Consider the following 19,293-nt stretch of genomic DNA (forward strand, 5'->3'; position numbering starts at 1 on the left):
AATATTACACTTACAAAAAGAGATGCCTTACATGAGAGCAGCTGCATATATAACAGTTTAATTTAAATTAACAACCTCGATAAAAATAAATAAAAGACAAGAGGGAAAGCAAGCTTTTTCACAGAAAATCATTCCTGAAAACTTCTCATGTTATTAGCCAAGTCATAGCGTTGTGCTGTCACAGTGGTTATGTATTGTCACCTGCATGAAAGTGTCAAGTTTACGTCCAGTTCATTCTTTTATAATCACTGGACCGCTGACGCATCTGCTGCAGGCCCAAAAGGATGGCCAATCACGTGCCTCTATAAGGTATGTCACTGCCAGTGGTGGGAAGGGCCTGAGCACAGGGAAGAACTGGTGCTGCCTGCCTAACCCCCATGCGGTCTACGTCCGTTTCACATCACAGCATTCTTGATTTATTTTCCTAATGCCACATTTGGCTGGGTGTCAACAAGACATTCTAGTGTGATTGAAACGATGACACTGGTAGCAGTGCATCGGGTTCAGAACCATGAGCAACCTCTAAAGGAAACCAAGGAGGAATTTGGAAAGGGAATAAAAGTTCAGGGAGAAGAAGTAAAAACTTAAGAGTGTGAAATCATACTAACATTCTGTTAGAGATGGCAAAGGACCTGGAAAATAAGCTAAACTGAACACACAGTGTCTTCAGAATTGGGTATAAAATGAAAATCATTAAAAGTCAAACAATGGAAAATCCAGGAGGGAATAATGGCAATGTTATGGAAAAGTACATTGCTAGTCACCATATGGTGGAAATGTTAAGTAGCAGAAAGGCACAACAAAAGACTACTAATTATGTAAGCTTTCAGTCAAACAGCCCTCTTCTGATAAGAAAAAACACACACACACACACACACACACACACACACACACACACACACACACACACACATTCATGCTGTGTGCAACACGACATTTCTACTATATGGTGAGGAGTAGTCTATCCTTTTCATATTGTCCTTATGTTAGTGTTGCAAGATTTAACTAAACGTTTTTATCTGGATTGTAGCCTTTTTTCCTCAGGAGTCCTCTGATAGGTCTGATTCAGCCCACAACAACCTCCTCTCCTGTGGCAAACTGTTTAATCTCCAAGTACTACTTGTACATTACACCCTCAATAATTTATTAGATACATTCCAATCTCTGTCATCCCCTACCATTTTACCCCCAACAGCTCCCTCTTATTCCCTGATGTCTTTACATGTTTCTTACCATCCTGTTCCTCATCTTTGTCAGTGTTTTCCATATCTTCCTTTCTTCTAGACTTACATAGAAGTGAAATGTAGATAATCAGTACCAACAAGAAAACAACAGAAGTCTTTGAAATTTGGTGTTATAGAAAAATTCTGGAGATTAAAAGAGTAGTTTGGGTAATTTAATAAGTTGTACAGAATGCAATTAGAAAGGAAAGAGTTTTATGGCACAAGTAAGAGAGAGACTGATAGGATGCATTCAGAGGCATCAAGAGATTGGTTCAAATGGCTCTGAGCACTATGCGACTTAACTTCCGAGGTCATCAGTCGCCTAGAACTTAGGACTAATTAAACCTAACTAACCTAAGGACATCACACATATCCATGCCCGAGGCAGGATTCGAACCTGTGACCTTAGCGGCCGCTCGGTTCCAGACTGTAGCGCCTAAAACTACACGGCCACTCCTGCCAGCGCATCAAGAGATTATTGTCAAATGTATGATCATATGGGGTATCAACTGAAATTTGTGACTGGATTGTGGACTTTTTGGTAGGGTCGCTGCAACATGTTATTTTGGTTAGAGAGCCATCGTCGGATGTAGAAGTAACTTCGGGTGTGCCACAGGCAAGTGTGTTATGATTCTTGCTGTTCATGTTGTATATTAATGACCTTGCAGACTATAGTAATAGTAATCTCAGGTTTTTGCAGACAATGAAGATGTATATAATGTAGTACGATCTGGAAGAAGCTGCATAAATATATAGTGAGATCTTGTCAAGATTTAGAGGTAATGCAAACATTGGCAACTTGCTCTAAATGTTAAGAAACTTAAAATTTTGCACAACACAAAATGAAAAAACGCAGTATCCTGTTACTATATATCAATGAGTCGCCATTGGAATTGGCCAACTCATACAAATACTTGGGTATAACATTTTGTAGGGATATGAAATGGAATGATAACATAGGTTCAGTCATGGATCAAGCAGGTGGAAGACTTTGGTTTATTGGTAGACTACTGGGCAAATGCAATCAGTCTACAAAGGAGATAGCTTATAAATCACTCAGGTGACCAGTTCTAGAATATTGCTCAAGTATGTGGGACCCATACCAGAAAGGACTAACAGGGGATATTGAACATATACAGATAAGGGCAGCAGGTTTGTTTAATCCAATAGAGTGTGTCACAGAGATGCTGAAGGAACTGAACTGGAAGATTCTTGAAGATAGATGCAAACTATCCCAAGGAAGTCTATTAACAAAGTTCCAAGAACTGACTTTAAATGGTGACTCTAAGAATATACTGTAATCCCCTATGTATCGCTCACATAGGAATCATCAGGATAAGATTAGAATAATTACTGCATGCCAGAGGCATTCAAACAATCATTCTTCCATGCTTTACATATGAATGGATCAGGAAGAAATCCTAATAACTGGTAGAATGGGACATACCTATGGTCCTCATGGTGGTTTGCAGAATATAGATGTAGATAATTAATTTGGAAATGGAAGGAAGTGTTGACAGTGAAAGCTGTAGGGGAAGACACCACAGACTGGACACAGTACAATAGTTCGAATGACTGTTAGGTTGCAGTAGTTGTTTAGACATGATAAGGTTCGCACAGGGTAAACTAGTGTGAAGAGTTGTGTTGATCGAATCTTTGAGATATGACCACAATGCTTACATCTATAAACTCCATTATCAGGGACCTGGAGACAGCAGAAGGTTTCAGATTGATTGCATAATGGCAACACAGAGATTTAAGACCCAGATTTTAAATTATACGACATTTACAGGGGCATATGTTGATTCTGACCATAATTTGTTGGATATGAACTGCAGATTAAAACTGAAGATATTGCAAAACAGTAGGAAATTGAGGAGATGGGATCTGGTTAAGTTGAAAGAACAAGAGTTATTGAGAGTTTCAGAGTGAACATTAAGCAATAATGGACTAGAACAGGGGAAAAGAATACAGAAGAAGAATAATGGGTAACTTTAAGAGATGAAATAGTGAAGGCAACAGAGGATCAAATAAGTGAAAAGGCAAGGCTTAGTAGAAATCCTTGGATAACATAGGAGATACTGAATTTAGCTGGTGAAATGACGAAATATAAAAATGCAGCAAATGAAACGGGCGAAAGAAATTACAAACATCTAAAAAATGAGATTGACAGGAAGTGCAAAATGGCTAAACACAAATGGCTAGAAGAGAAATGTAACAATTTAGAAACAAATTTCACTACAGGAAAGATGGATACCTCCAACAGGAAAATGAAAGAGGCTTTTGTGGGAAAGGTAAGCACCTATATGAATATCAAGAGCTCAGATGGAAAACCAGTCCAAAGGAAAGAAGGGACACCTGGAAGGTGGAAGGAGTGTATATAGGGTCTATACATGGAAGAAGAACTTGAAAACAATATTATAGAAAGGGAAGTGGATGCAGATGAAAATGAGATGACAGCTATGATACTGTGAGAGGAATTTGACAGAGCACTATAAGACCTAAGTTGAAACAAGATCCCAGGAATACACAGCATTCCGTCAAAACTACTGATAGCCTTGGAAGAGCCAGCCATGACAAAATCTTTGATCTGGTGTGCAGCATATATGAGGCAATCAAAATACACTCAGACTTCAAGAAGAATATAATAATTCAAATCCCAAAGAAAACAGTTGCTGCAAGGTTTGAAAATCGTCAAAACTATCAGTTTAATAAGTCATGGTTGCAAAAAACTAACATGAATTATTTAGGAAAGAGTGGAAAAATTTTTAGAATCAAACCTCTGCGAAGATCAGTTCAGAGTTTGGAGAAATGTAGGAACACGCAAGGAAATACTAACCCCATGAATTATCTTACAAGATAGGTTAAGAAAAGGCGTCACTACATTTATAGCATTTGTAGACTTACAGAAAGGTTTTGGCATTGTTGGCTGGAACACTCTATTTGGAATTCTGAAGGTACCAAGGGTAAAGGCTATTGACAACTTTTACAGACAGCAGAAGGCAGTTATAAGAGCCAAGGGGCACAAAATGGAAGCGGTGGTTGAGGGAAGGAGACAGGATTGTAGCCTATCCTCAATGTTGTTATATACATACATTGAGCAAGCAGTAAAGGAAACAAAATAAGAATTTGGAGTGGGAATTAAAGTTCAGGGAGAAGAAATAAAAACTTCAAGATTTGTCGGTGACATTGTAATTCTGCCAGCGACAAGAAAGGGCTTGGAAGAGCAGTTGAACAGAATGGACAGCATCTTTAAAGCAAGACTAAGACAAACATCAACAAAAGCAAAATAAGGGTATTGAATGTAGTTGAAATAAACCAGACTATTCTGAGGGAGTTAGATTAGAAAATCAGACACTAAAAGTAGTAGATGAGTTTTGCTATTTGGGCAGTAAAATAACTGATGATGGCCAAAGCAGAGAGGATATAAAATGTAGACTGGCAGTGGCAAGAAGAGAAAGCTGTTAACACTGAGTATGAATTTAAATGTTAGGATATTTTTTCTCAAGGCATTTATCAGGAGTGTAGCCTTGTATGGAATTCAAACATGGACAGTAAAACAGTTCAGACAAGAGAATAGAAGTCTTTGAAATGTTGTGCTATAGAAGAACGACAAAGATTAGCTGGGTAGATCATGAAAATAATGAGGAGGCACTGATCAGAATTGGGGAGATAAGAAAATTGTAGCGCACCTTGACTAAAATAAGAGATCATTTGATAGGAAAACGTTCAGAGAGATGAAAGGATCACCAGTTTAGTACTGGAGGGAAGTGTAGGTGTTAAAAAATTATAGAGGAAGACCACGAGATGAATGCAGCAAGCAAATCCAGAAGAATATTGGTTGCAATGGTTATTTGGAGATGAAGAGGCTCGCACAGGATAGAGTTGCATGCAGAGCTGCATCAGACCAGTCTTCATACTGAAAACCATAACAACAATAATTCACAGGTAATATTATTTTGAGAATTTTCAAAGAATTTAAAGTTAAAATTGATGTTAATAAGAAAAGGAGACAGAGCTTAATATCACCCATAAATGATCAATCATGTTTGACAAAATCACTCTTATTAGACACGGATTTGTCAAACCAAGCCCATACACATAGAAACAATGTCTGTCAATGTAACCTCACTTTATAAGCAGACGCTGCTCATGTCCGTGGGTAGTGAAAATGGTTACGAATGCGGACAAAGCATTTTTGGCTCTAACTTTGGCACTGCGCTGAAAAAATAAGAAGAAAACTAGATATTGGTGTAAGGAGTGGTTAAAACTGAGAGATAAATATATCCAAGTAAATCTCCTAAAAGAAATACTGCACTTCGAAATTGATGATGACATCAACTTTCTCAGAATGGACCATGAAACATTTAACAACTTGTTGGAATTACTTTGCCCTTGCGCAGAAAAAGAAGACACAATTATGCAAAAAAATCTATTATCAGTTTTCCAACGATTATCAATAAATTTGAGATGCTTGGCAACTGGAGCAGGTTTTGAAGATTTGATGTTTGTGTCTTGCATTTTACCTCGCACATTGAGTCACATCATTACGGAAACATTGAAGCAATAAATGAAGCATTAAAAGCTAACATTCAGGTAAGTGTTCTTATTCATTTATTCCAACAATCTTACAGTTATCTTACATTTAAAAAATACAAAATACACAAACAAACACAAAATACAAGTGATTCCGTCATCTAATGAATAACTGTCGTCCACCACATCTATCTCAACTATTTGTTGTAAGTCATCCACAAAAAGCTCCATTGTTGGTGGAGAAAAAACTTTATGCACTCGAAGAAGTGCTTATGTCACTGTTCTGTATATCTTTGACATGTGTCCTGGGTACTTTATTGCCTACATTGATGGTAACAATTTCTGTGGAGATGCCCACTTTCTCCTTCAAATATGATGTCATTAATAAAATTTTTAGGCAGTCTTCTTTGGCCACTGTCCAGTCTTCTTTGGCCAATGTCCATACGTTCCAGTTTCATGGCCCAAGTTTTTGCTAACAAAGTTCTTTCACTTTTTGGTTTTTTTTTTTTTTTTTTTTGTGTGTTCCTTTGCCAACTGCATCAATTCTTGCTGCAGATTTTCTGTCTTCTTCTTCTTCTTCTTCTTCTTCTTCTTCTTCCCCTTCTTCTTCTACAGGGTGGCGCACGAAATGTGTAACCATTTTGTTTTTTAATATAAACTTTATTGTCAATACAATCTGAACAGAACATGCACTACAATGAAGCGCCATCCATGGAGATTTGTTCTAACTCAGCACATGCTCAATATATCCACCATTTCGTTTCCTAACTTCCTTCAAACGCACACTGAAGTTAGTGATTACCCTACGGTACACGTGTTCCGTAATTTCACTGCAAACTTGAAGAATAAGTCTTCTGAGCTGCATTAAATCACGTGGACGTTTTGGGAAAATTTTTTCCCTTAGGTACCCCCAAAGAAAAAAGTCACATGGATTGAGGTCTGGACTATTGGGGGGCCAATTTTGTCAGTCATTGAAGCGACCTAGAAACCTGAGTGAAATGATCCGCATGTCGAAATGCTCGTGTAGAAACTCCAACACAGTGTTTGTATATGTGGCCTTGCTCCATCTTGCATGAACCACTGCGTGTTGAAGGGCAAGGCAGTAGCAAGAAGCTGTAGAATGAAGCTATTGCGAAGCATGCTCAAATACCGCTCGCTGTTCACAGTTCCCTCAAAGAAAAAGGGTCCAATAAGTCGATGGCTGGAAATTGCTGCCCACGCTGTAAACCTCGGAGCATAATGTTCTCGTTCATGAAGCACTTGTGGGTTTTCAGTGGCCCAAAAGCGTACATTTTGTTTGTTAACCACACCGTCTAAATGAAAATGCACCTCGTCTGAAAACCAAACGTTGTTGAGAGTTTCTTCCCTATCCTCCGCCCACTGAGCACACAGTAGTCTCTGCTGCTTGTGTTCTTCAGTGAGCTTTTGTGCACAGGTCATCTTGTATGGGTACACCTGGATGTCACTTTTAAGAATGCGTTGAACGGACCGTCTAGATATTCCCAGTTGCTCTGCTACCTTTCTACACGATTTCCCGGGACTCCTCTGTACAGCAACTCATACCGCTTCAATATTCTCCGGCAAACAAACAGGCTTAAGCCGAGGTCGCTTCGCTTCCAATACTGTTCCTTATCATGCAACCTGTGGATGGTCTTCTTGCAAGGGACCCATTGTGTGTTAAACTGTTGTCGTAAAAGCCTCTGAGTCACAACAAGGTTTTTTGTTTCATGAAAAAGTAACACAATTGTCAATTGTTGCTGTGTCATCAGTCTTCCATTGTCAGCCATTGCTGCTTACTAGTTTTCTAGCGGCAGTATCGCGAATTACACGTAATTTCGTAACTCATTTGTTTTTCCAAGCTCTGCTGGTACTGCTGTAGAGATCCCAGCAGGATAACTAATGTGCGTTGTAAATTGTGAAAGAAGCAATTGGTAACACATTTCGTGCACCACCCTGTATCTGTGGAGCTTTGCACCTGTAGGAACTTTTGTGGATGTTGATGGCTCTGTTGGTGATTCCTGTAACAATGAATAAAGAAATTTATATGCAATGTATTCCTGTATCTGTTAATTTATCAATGGATGTATTTCTTTCAGCTCCCGAAAATAGAAGATAGTTGGAAGAATACAATGAAAGAATTTTGAAGCTGTTAGAATTTCTTTAATTTCATTGGGTGCTACGGATGGAAAGCATGTCACTATTACAAAACCACAACATTCCCGCTCCTGTTACTGTAATTACAAAGGGACATACAGCATTGTGCTAATGGGTGTAGCCGACACAAAATATGAGTTTATTATGGTGGATATTGTTGCTAATGGTAGACTATCTGATAGAGGAGTAAAAAAGATACTAAATTTTGGAGTACTGGAAAACAGCCAATTGCAGATTCCACTCTCATAGGAACTGCCAAATAAAGAAAATAAGTTTCCATACATGTCTCTAGATGATGAAGCATTTCAGTTGCATACAAATCTTAAGAAACCATACAACAAAAATGTGTTAAATGACAAGAGAAGGATTTTGAATTATCATTTGTCTCGTGCCTGTTGGGTCACAGAAAAAGCTTTAGGCATCCTCACGGCAAAATTCAACGATACTTTTAGAAAACCAATTAATTTGTCACCAGAGAAAGCAAAAATATTTGTATTGGCTTGCTGCCATTTGCACAATTTATTAATCAAAAAATAGCAATTTATTCAGTGCGGTGAGATAGACATTGAACATTGTGCTTCAGGTACTGTTACACCTGGTGCCTGGAGGAATGATCACAGTGAGATGTTTCCAGTACAGTCATCCAAAGCAGGGAATTCCTTGTTGCTAGCAAGGCAAGTACAAGAAGACTATTGTGAATACTTCGTGATGGATGGAGCAGTTCCCTTGCAAACCAAAAGCTTGCAACAATAACATTTTTATAAGTGTTACTATCAGTTGTGTCATTATAGAAAATGTGACAAGATTTAATCCAAACAAAAATATAAATAAAAGATTAGTTACCTCATTTTAGATTGTGGTAATTTCAACCTCCTCTTCCATTTGGTCTTCTAAAAAAGACTGTTCATTACAGTACCAATTGTCAGCAGAAGTACCTAAGAGCTTTGATTTCTTTAATTTTTTGCTCTCTCACCTGTATGATGTCCGAAGAATATTTTTTTCTTCGCTTCTTCCTGCATGATGCTGGGTTGTGAAAGGCACAATACTTTTACCATTTTGTGCACACATAATATTCTTTTTATTTTTATCCATATAGTCACTCAACTTTACTTTCCATAACTGTGGAAACTCTTGATACAGTGATATAAATTGCAGCACGAATTCTGTCTCGGTCATATGACACAACGAACATCACTACCATGGTCTGTCATCTTCAAAACATGGCATGGAAATTCTATCATTTCTGTTTTTGTTGATGTTATTGCCTGATAAATATAGATATACACAATGACGGGCAAGCAGAGATGCACATATGGCCCATACATCTGATTTTTGAACCCTCACTATAACATGCAAATGACACACAATGGTGGAATGGTCACAGTTCATCGCGTTCACCAGTTCTCAAGAACACTGACATGGACCACTGCAGATTAATGTGTTTAAATGTTCATCAAACCCTGAAGGTGTTCCTGAATGTGGAGGGTCACTAAAATCAAAACGATCCTCCTTAAAATGAGAAAACCATTTTCTTGCTGTGCACTGTCAAATGGCATGGCGCAAATGTTCCTGTCTGCCTCTGTGGCTGTCACTCCTCTATTGAACTCAAACAGAAGGATTTGTTGGAAATGTTCCAATTTCTACACTTGGAACTCTATTTTCTACAAATAAATTTTATATGACTTCATTGCAAAGAAAATGGAACATGACGGTAAGTTAATACACACATGTTAATAAAAGTGTTTCATCCATAGTAATAGAAATTTATAAGTATGGAAGCTTCTGTTGTTATAGATGGATAATCTGTTCTTTTTAAGCCTATACTCTTCTAATCACTAGGCAGCAAATCTTTTTTTCTATATATCAATGATTCAGTAGAAGTTTTACACTGGAGAAAGGCTATCATTTCAATATGTAAATGTAATGAAAATGTTACGGGGTGAGAATATTTTCAGTTTTGGCTTAATATAAACATACCGGAGAAAGGTAAAAGTAAAGAGTGCTTACAGAGTAAAAGCATTATTTGAGTAGAATTTTTTTAAGTTCTGCTTTAAAGTTATTTTCTTCTTCTAACATTCTGATGTAAACTGACAGTCTGTTGTAAAGTTCATCACCAATATGACTGACACACCATCATGTGTTAACACTATATGTATGGAGTGTTACAGTATTTTGGTTGTTGCAGCTATGTATATCAGTATTAGTCTCAAAATCTCTGTGTAGTACCAAATGTATAAAACACATGTGTATACATTTTCACGCCATAATCAGAATCGTGTCCAGATCTGAAAGCAGGGTCATCACTAAAGAACAACACTTAGTACTGAAAGCACGTTTATTACAAACACCAGTGTACAACCAGAAGAGAACTGAACTGAACTGAAATCATGGATGGAGTGTTCTGCTGTTTACACAAACATCAAATATTCCAAAATATACAAGTATTACAATCATAATAACTGTTAAGAATCTTCTACACTCATGCTCATAAATTAAGGATAACACTGATACATAGTGAAACAATGCTCTGGTGGGTGGTTTGCGGGTTTAAATCACCTCAGGGTATGACCATGCGGCGCATCTGACCTGCGGTCATCGCACGGTGGCGCTGGCAGCGGTCCACATATGCAGACGTGTGTTGGTGCATGTCAGAGTACAGTGCAGTGAGTAAGTGTGCAGACATTTTCATATGTGCTAATGGTGACTGTGTGTTGAAAATGGCTCACAGAACACACATTGATGAGGTTATGAGGGGCAGAATACTAGGGCGACTGGAGGCTGGTCAAACACAGCAAGTCGTAGCACTGGCCCTCCATGTGCCACAAAGTGAGATCTCAAGACTATGGCAACAATCCCAGCAGACAGGAAATGTGTCCAGGCACTACAGTACGGGACGTCCACAGTGTACACCACCACAAGAAGACCAATATCTCACCATCAGTGCCCGCAGACGGCCATGGAGTGCTGCAAGTAGCCTCGCTCGGGACCTTACCACAGCCACTGGAACAGTTGTCTCCAGACACACAGTCTACAGACGACTGATCAGACATAGTTTATTCACCCGGAGACCTGCAAGGTGCATTCTACTGACCCCTGGTCACAGGAGAGCCCGTAAAGCCTGGTGTCAAGAACACAGTACAAGGTCATTGGAACAGTGGTCCCAGGTTATCTTTGACAGAGGAACTGTAACAGGTCAGGTGTATCGGGACGTCATTTTGCACCAGTATGTCCACCTTTTCAGGGGTGCAGTGGGTCCCACCTTCCTCCTGATGGATGATAACGCACAGCCATCATGGAGGAGTACCTTGAACAGAAGATATCAGGCCAATGGAGTGGTCTGCCTGTTCTCCAGGCCTAAACCCCAACGAGTACATCTGGGATGCTCTCGGTCGATGTATCACTGCACGTCTTCGCACCCCTTTGGACACTTCAGGAGCTCCGACAGACACTGGTACAAGAATGGGAGGCTATTCCCCAGCAGCTGCTCGGCCACCTGATCCAGAGTATGCCAACCCGTTGTGCAGCATGTGCATGTGTGCATGGTGATCATATACCATACTGACATCAGGGTACATGCGCAGGAAACAGTGGCATTTTGTAGCACATGTGTTTCAGGATGGTTTTCTCAACTTGTCACCAATACCGTGGACTTACAGATCTGTGTCATGTGTGTTCCCTATGTGCTTATTCCATTAGTGCCAGTTTTGTGTAGTGCCACATCGTGTGGCACCACTTTCTGCAATCATCCTTAACTTATGAGCATGAGTGTAGAAATGATAGAAGCTAAATAATTTCTTGTGGAGAGGTCTCAACTAGAGACTTGCACAACACCAGCCAGCGATGCTAAATGCTATGCCACATTGCACACAACACTGTTTGCGGCATTGCTCCCACTTCTGCAGAAACAACAGCCCACTCTTTCCAAAGTTCCCACTGGTCCTGACAACAGCATCCTTCATCTAGACCTGGTCAATGTTCCTCTGTACAGCAACATACAGCAACACTGGCGGCTCCTCACACTGTGGTCACACTGTCACATCCTCTACAATATGATGAACAGAATAGGTAGTCTCTCCTATCGAAGCTTAGCATTGTCAAGTATGTCTTCAGTTCCCTTGAACGAGACGCCCCCATTACTGATCTGCACCATAGAAGTGTGGTAGATTTTTATATGGAGAACATGGATGATGCCTCTGCACTTTTGTGTTCTTCATGAAGCATTATAATCTTTGACTTCATATGTGACGTCCAACATACAATAACGTATGCAATATGGCTCAAATGAGCGCTTTAGTGACTTTTTGGATAGTCCCATTTTCTGCTCATGCATAAAAATCCATACTAAGTCTCCCACACTCTATCCCACTCATCACGGTTTGGCATTACAGCACACTCAATCTTTCTCCTAGGAGTCCAAGATCCGAATGTGAGGCAACCGTCTTACTTCTTTGGTCTGGTGATGTGGTGTTTCACATAGTCATTTATAACTACATACATACTCCGTAAGCCACTGTACAATACAATATACAGGTGGCAGAGGGTACATTGTACCAGTACTAGCCTTTTCCTTTCCTGTACACATGCAAATGGAGCAAGGACAAGACCATCTGTATGCCTTCATATGAGCCCTAATTGCTCTTATCTTCATAGTACTTATGTGAAATTTATATTGGCACTAGTAGAATCATTCTGCAGTCAGCCTCAAACGCCAGTTTTCTAAATTTTGAGTTCATGAAGCATTTCCACAATACTTGCATGCTGATCAAACTTACTGGTAATAACTATAGCAGTATGCCTCTAAACTGCTTCGATTTCTTCCTTTAATCCGACCTGGTGTAGATCCAAAGGACTTAAACACTACTGGAGAATGAGTTGCATTAGTGTTCCATACACTGTACCCTTTACTGGCAAGCTAAATTTTCCTAAAATTATCCTAACAAACCCAAGCCGACCATTCATCTTCCACATTACTGTCCTCACGTGCTCATTCCATTTCATATAGCTCTGGAATGTTGTGCCTAGATATTTAATCAACATGACTGTGCACTGCTAATGCTGTATTTGAACATTAAAGGATTGTTTTTCCTATCCATCTGTAATAACATACATTTTGAGTATATCTGGTTGAAACCGGGTCACTGTAAAAGTTGTGATTTCAGCCTCACAACCATGAAGCAGAAAGAACAAAGTGAAACCTGTGGTGTGCTGTAAGCAAATGCCACAATGGGCAGTACAGTATCTAAATTGCTCTATTCAACATCAACATCAACATACATAGAGAGCATATCTGCCAACATCTTATTAACACATTCTGCAACACCATTCACTTGTGGATGGTAGGCAGTTGTCTTCCTGGGGGTGACACTGCAATGTGAAATTACCTATGATGCAAGTCTCTACTGGAAAACTTTTCCACAATCAGTGATTATCATTCAGAGTGATCAATGCTTCCAACTGATGTCGTCTACAAGGAACCCTGCAATTTCCACATCTTTGGCTGTCGGCACAGCTTTAGTCACAGCATGGCAGGTGAGGTAATCATTGCAGACTATAATGCATCAATTTCTGTCTGCCAACTCTGGGAGCCTCCAGAACAGGTCAATGCCGGTTTGGTGGAATGTTGCTGCCGCAGGCATAAGTGCTAAAAGGTGCCCTGGAGGTAACTGCAGCATGAGCTCCCATTGCTGGCATTCCTTACAGTGTGCCACATGCTGTCTAACAGTTCAATAGAGACCCGGCCAGTGAAACCTGTGTCTAACTCTATCTAGAGTTTCAATCAATCTTGGGTGCTCGGATGTTAGATCATGGAAATTATTCGGAATATATGGCTGTAGATGAGTTTGGATCATGAACAACCATTTTTGCCCCACTGATCAGTCAACTGATGCAGACTCTGTTTTTTTTCCAACCAGGCTGCAGGGGAACAGTAGCACAGCCATAGACAATATTCTTTTTCATTCTTCGTTACTAGATGGGCATTCTGTTAGTAAAAGGAAGAATGGCCTTTCAGACTATGCTGCACAAAATTTGGAAGGTTCTTGTACTCAAACAAATGTTATATATAATTACAGACTGTGTACAAAAGCTAATAGAGTTTTTTTTAAATCCCATTAAGGAACAAGAGTTGCACAATGTTCATAGTACCAATAACATAGATGACAAATATAATGCTATCCTTAATACATTTCTCATACTCTTTGTAAGTTCCTGTCCATCAGAATGTTCTAAACCAGGTACTAGCAGCAAAACGCAGTGTGGGTGGCTGACTAGTGGGATAAGGATGTCATGTAGAGCAAAGTGGGAATTATATCAAAATGTTAGAAGTAGTCACAATCACGGTACAGTAGCCCATTACAAACAGTATTGTAAGATGCTTAAAAATGTTAATAGGAAGGCAAAGAGTGTGTGGTAGACAAACAGAATAGCTAATTCACAAAATAAAATTAAAACCGTATGTTCAGTTGAAAGGGAAGTGTCTGGTAAGCAGGACAAGGTCCACAATGCAAAGTCATTTCGTAATAAAAATATTACTGTTACTGATAAGCCAGATATATGTACAATATTTAACAATCATTTTCTGAACATTGCGGGTGAATTAAATAAAAACTGTTTCTACAAGGAATCATACAACGCTCTTGGAAAATGCCTTTAAGAGATTGCTGTCTGAAATACTCCTCTGTGATACTGACATGGGGGAGACTGAGTCAATAATCAAATCACTGAAGACTAAGGACTCTCATGGATATGTTGGAGTGCCTAGCAAAATATTAAAGTACTGTGCTGCACTTGTTAGCCCTGTACTTAGCCGTATTTGTAATTTTTCCTTTAGGAATGGTCACTTTCCTGAACAATTAAATTACTCACAAGTAAAACTGCTTTATGAAAAGGAAGGGATAATGTAGACAATTTTAGACCTATTTCTATGCCATCAGTTGAGTTGAATCATATTATTTTTCTGTTCTTTCCTTTTTATACATGTAAACCAATGGGTTACAGACCCTGACAAAGATAAATTAACGACTTGTTTTGTGGCAAGGATAATGTTTTGATGCTTCTGCATGAAACAAATGCTTCTGCATGAAACAAAAGAAGAAATAAGCTCTTCAGTTTATTAATCCCTCTATCTTCAACTGTTTGTTTTGGAAAATGGTAGGGTATAAACATATTCTTGGATCTGTCATACCAGCATTGTAAAAATCTCAATCGTACATTAAAAGTGTTATAAAAAATTATTACGAAGATAAAATTAAATCGCAGATTTGGGAAGTCCATCCCTGTCTGTTCATCATTTCACCCACTGCCGAGATCCTGCATCAGGAGAATAGAATGTAAAGCAGCTGCCAATTGAGGACTGTACAACTGGCAGTATAGCAATCTAGCCAAAAGTTTGTCAAAATTTCATTGTCTTGGATACAGTAAAAGGATAACATGTAATCTTTCTTGTCTGTTATTCCTGTTACTCATTTATTTCCACTCTGGTAGTCTGAATCTATGGATTTTGCTAATAATTATAACAATGCTGATCATCCACACACCCAATCAACCACACAAAAAAAGAGCGATTGACATTCACCTGTTCGGGTTTATTCAGCTCAGCTCACAGATCCGTCCCCTTTTTTCTCAAGGAAAGTTTTTTTTATTTCTTGATGTGACATGGATTCCCCTGGCCAAGACATCATGTACTCTGTGCACATATTCAAAAATCAACTTAGAATGTGTTCAATAATGTTTACTGAAGATTAGATGGGTAGATCACATAACTAATGAGGATGTATTGAATAGAATTGGGGAGAAGAGAAATATGTGGCAGAACTTGACTAGAAGAAGGGATCGGTTGGTAGGAAATATTCTGAGGCATCAAGGGATCACCAATTTAGTTGGTTGGTTGGTTTGGGGTAGGAGACCAGACATCGTGGTCATCGGTCTCATCGGATTAGGGAAGGATTGGGAAGGAAGTCGGCCGTGCCCTTTCAGAGGAACCATCCCGGCATTTGCCTGGAGTGATTTAGGGAAATCACGGAAAACCTAAATCAGGATGGCCGGACGCGGGATTGAACCGTTGTCCTCCCGAATGCGAGTCCAGTGTCTAAACCAATTTAGTATTGGAGGGCAGCGTGGAGGGTAAAAATCGTAGAGGGAGACCAACAGATGAATACACTACGCAGATTCAGAAGTATGTAGGCTGCAGTAGGTACTGGGAGATGAAGAAGCATGCACAGGATAGAGTAGCATGGAGAGCTGCTTTGAACCAGTCTCTGGACTGAAGACCACCACAACAACAACAACAACAACAATGTTTGAAAACCAACTGGGATGTTATGAAATCATACAAATATTAGATAGTATAATTTGTGCTGAATGCTAGGGACATCGTGAAACAAGGTTTTTTTTTCCTTCTTCTTCTTCAAGAATATGAATTTGGTGCCCCCTGAAACTGCTGCCTGGGGCAGATACCCCAGTTTGCACCTGCACCTCTGCCTCTCCCCCCTCCCAGATCTGGGCCTGCACAATGCCAGCCTTGTCAATCTCGATTTACCACTAGCCTGGCTCCAAGTCCATAGTTGAGAAATGCTTTGCTCCTCCCAGGCAGTTTACAGTGCCATCAATGTGCAGCAATGGGTAGACATCTATTTTCTTGATTTTGTTCAGTTGTCGGTATTCAATGGAGAATTGTAAGGTGCCTAATACACCTCCCTCACAAAGGGCACAGGAGAGCACCACGGACTCCGAGTTTCACTGATGGTACCTGTAACGCCTACATCAATTAGAAGCAGGTTTATACTACGTAACTGTGTATCTGTGATTATGAAGTGTTCGTTCTATGTTACTTAAAGTCATTGATTTGCGACAGGAAATTTAAAGTTTGTAATGTATGTATACAAAAAACTAAATAATGTTTAAAATAATGAAATTTTATAATATATTTATGTTTATAAAGAAAACATTGTATATTGGAAACTGGTTCATGCTTAGGACACTTGTATTGTATAACGTAAAATATGTAGGGAAGTCCCTCTGCAACAGAAGTGGCTTGGAGCGATGTAAAAGGTGCTTTTGGCGGTCAAACTGGGTGGCTCCTTGGTGAGAACGGTACGCAATCAGTGGCTAGCTGTTGCACGGTACACATCGAAGGTGCCAAAGGAGGCAATTGGAAGCTATTTTGCAAGGAATATTGCCTCGGATGTGGAATTGGCTGTTGGATGGTACTCTCGGCAACAAGGTATGGCTCTAACACATTAAAAATCCGTCACCACGAAGAAATTGCAAAGAGCATTCAAACATCAAGAGCCGTGAGTACAGTTAGCCAACACGTCGCTTGCTACCACTACTTCGCCACTGCTCCATCAACTTCATACACACAGATATGCATCAGAGCATGGACCAGTTAATTTGGGTGAGAGTTTTCAATAATAATCTAAGTGCTATAAACCTGTGTTTAGAACTGTAACTTTTATCCTAATCATGAGCCTATACAGGATCCCCTCCTAAGTGTTCACGAAACCGAGTATCCTGTTTCTAACGAATTAGTGATTTACCTTTGTGTATTAAATGTGCTAGAATTCAGTGCCAGACTGTGTAAATGTTACTGTCTAGAATACCTGCCTCACAGGTGATGAAAAAGGCACACAAGTAAAACTTATCTGAAACATAATTTAGCCTTGATTGCTATCATGAATGATTTTTTTGAGGTTAATTGAGCTCAGTGTTGAGTAATTTGCTTTGGAGGATGAAAACAAACTATTCCACATGGGGCTAAGAATTAAATTTAGTTGAACTGAATCTTACTATTGAAATGATCATAGAGTTTGACTAGTGATACAGTGTCAGTTTATGGGTCCCCACCCAATTATTCTCATATTAGAAAGATAATTGGAATACTATCGCTACTAAAGAAATCTGATACATTTCTATAAATGGGAATATAAACAGTGTAATTGCAGTATTATTTAATCTTATTTGTGGTACTAATAAGTCAGTTAAATCAGAAAACTTTCCATGGCCAACTTTAGATCAGTGCTTCCTGCAGTAACATCTCAGTACCGAGTCACATAATGACCGTGATTGCAACTGTTATTACTATTATGAGTGGGGTACAATTTTGCTTTCCATGATTATTGGTTTGTGCATTAATGGTAACTACTGCTTCTTCTGATGACTTTAGTAGTCGATAAACGACAGCGTCATCTGCAAACAACCGAAGACTGCTGCTCAGATTGTATCCCAAATCATATATATAGATAAGGAACAGCAAACGGCCTATAACACTACCTTGGGGAACACCTGAAATCACTTCTGTATTACTCGATGACTTTCTGTCAGTTAATACAAACTGTGACCTCTCTGGCAGGAAATCACAAATCCAGTCACATAACTGAGATGATATTTCATATGCACGCAATTTCACTACGAGCAGCTTGTATGGTACAGTGTCAAAGGCCTTCCGGAAATCCAGGAATACGGAATCGATCTGAAATCCCTTGTCAATAGCACTCAGCACTTGGTGTGAATAAAGAGCTAGTTGTGTTTCACAGGAACGATGTTTTCTAAACCCATGTTGGCTGTGTGACAATAGACGGTTTCCTTCGAGGTAATTCATAATGTTCGAACACAATATACAACTTAGATTGCCCTGTATTCGTGTGTATCCAGTGTGCTATTCAAAGGGAGTCTTAATGAAGGTCACTACAGCAACTAATATTCAATTTTCTTGAACATAATATTTCAAATTAATGTGCCTAATTGGGCTGGCAACCATTCGATTTTTCATTCGTATATGAACTTTACTACTTTCATTATCCCCAAAGTAAAAGCCTGTTTAGTTTTTCTATCAATTACAATATATTCAAAATTACTGTCCGATACATTCATCCATTAGACACACGCATGGTCAAAACTCAAAATCCTCCCAGAGGGTAACATTATCTCGTGTCATGGCATGCTAGTGTTATACGTGACTTTTACCGTGACATGACTTGAGGTTAGGTCGTTATGGAAGAGGGACGTATAATGAAGCTAGTGTTATACACCTTGTATCATCTTCACCACTTCCTCCATGATTATCAATTGTTCAGCAAGCTACAATGGCTAATTGGTGGATGATGCCCAGTGTTGATATGGTGTTTTACTATGTCCCACTAGGTCTGTCTTATCTCCACTGTGGATTTTAAAGCAATTACAATTGGTGCAGAACAGCCAACACTCACAGATATTGTTTCTTGGTCACGTCAGATACCACCGGCAGTTCCATAGGAGCTTCCTCCTCTGCATTGTCTGTAGTGGTAGCAGAGCAAGATTCTTTGTCAATGGCACTGGGCTGCCCTTCCTGGACTGGTTCAGATGTTACTAGACACATACCAATAGGGATGAGTTGTGGCTGCTC

At 39.4% G+C, this 19,293-nt stretch overlaps 1 protein-coding gene across 1 annotated transcript in view; it reads right to left on the reverse strand.

The window, feature by feature from the left end:
• LOC126452261 (aprataxin-like) overlaps positions 1-19,293 on the reverse strand; it is a 73,297-nt gene that overhangs the window by 14,023 nt on the left and 39,981 nt on the right. The gene's annotated exons all lie outside the window — the stretch shown is intronic.

The sequence above is a fragment of the Schistocerca serialis genome, unplaced genomic scaffold (genome assembly GCF_023864345.2).
Source record: "Schistocerca serialis cubense isolate TAMUIC-IGC-003099 unplaced genomic scaffold, iqSchSeri2.2 HiC_scaffold_843, whole genome shotgun sequence".
Taxonomy (NCBI): Eukaryota; Metazoa; Arthropoda; class Insecta; order Orthoptera; family Acrididae; genus Schistocerca; species Schistocerca serialis.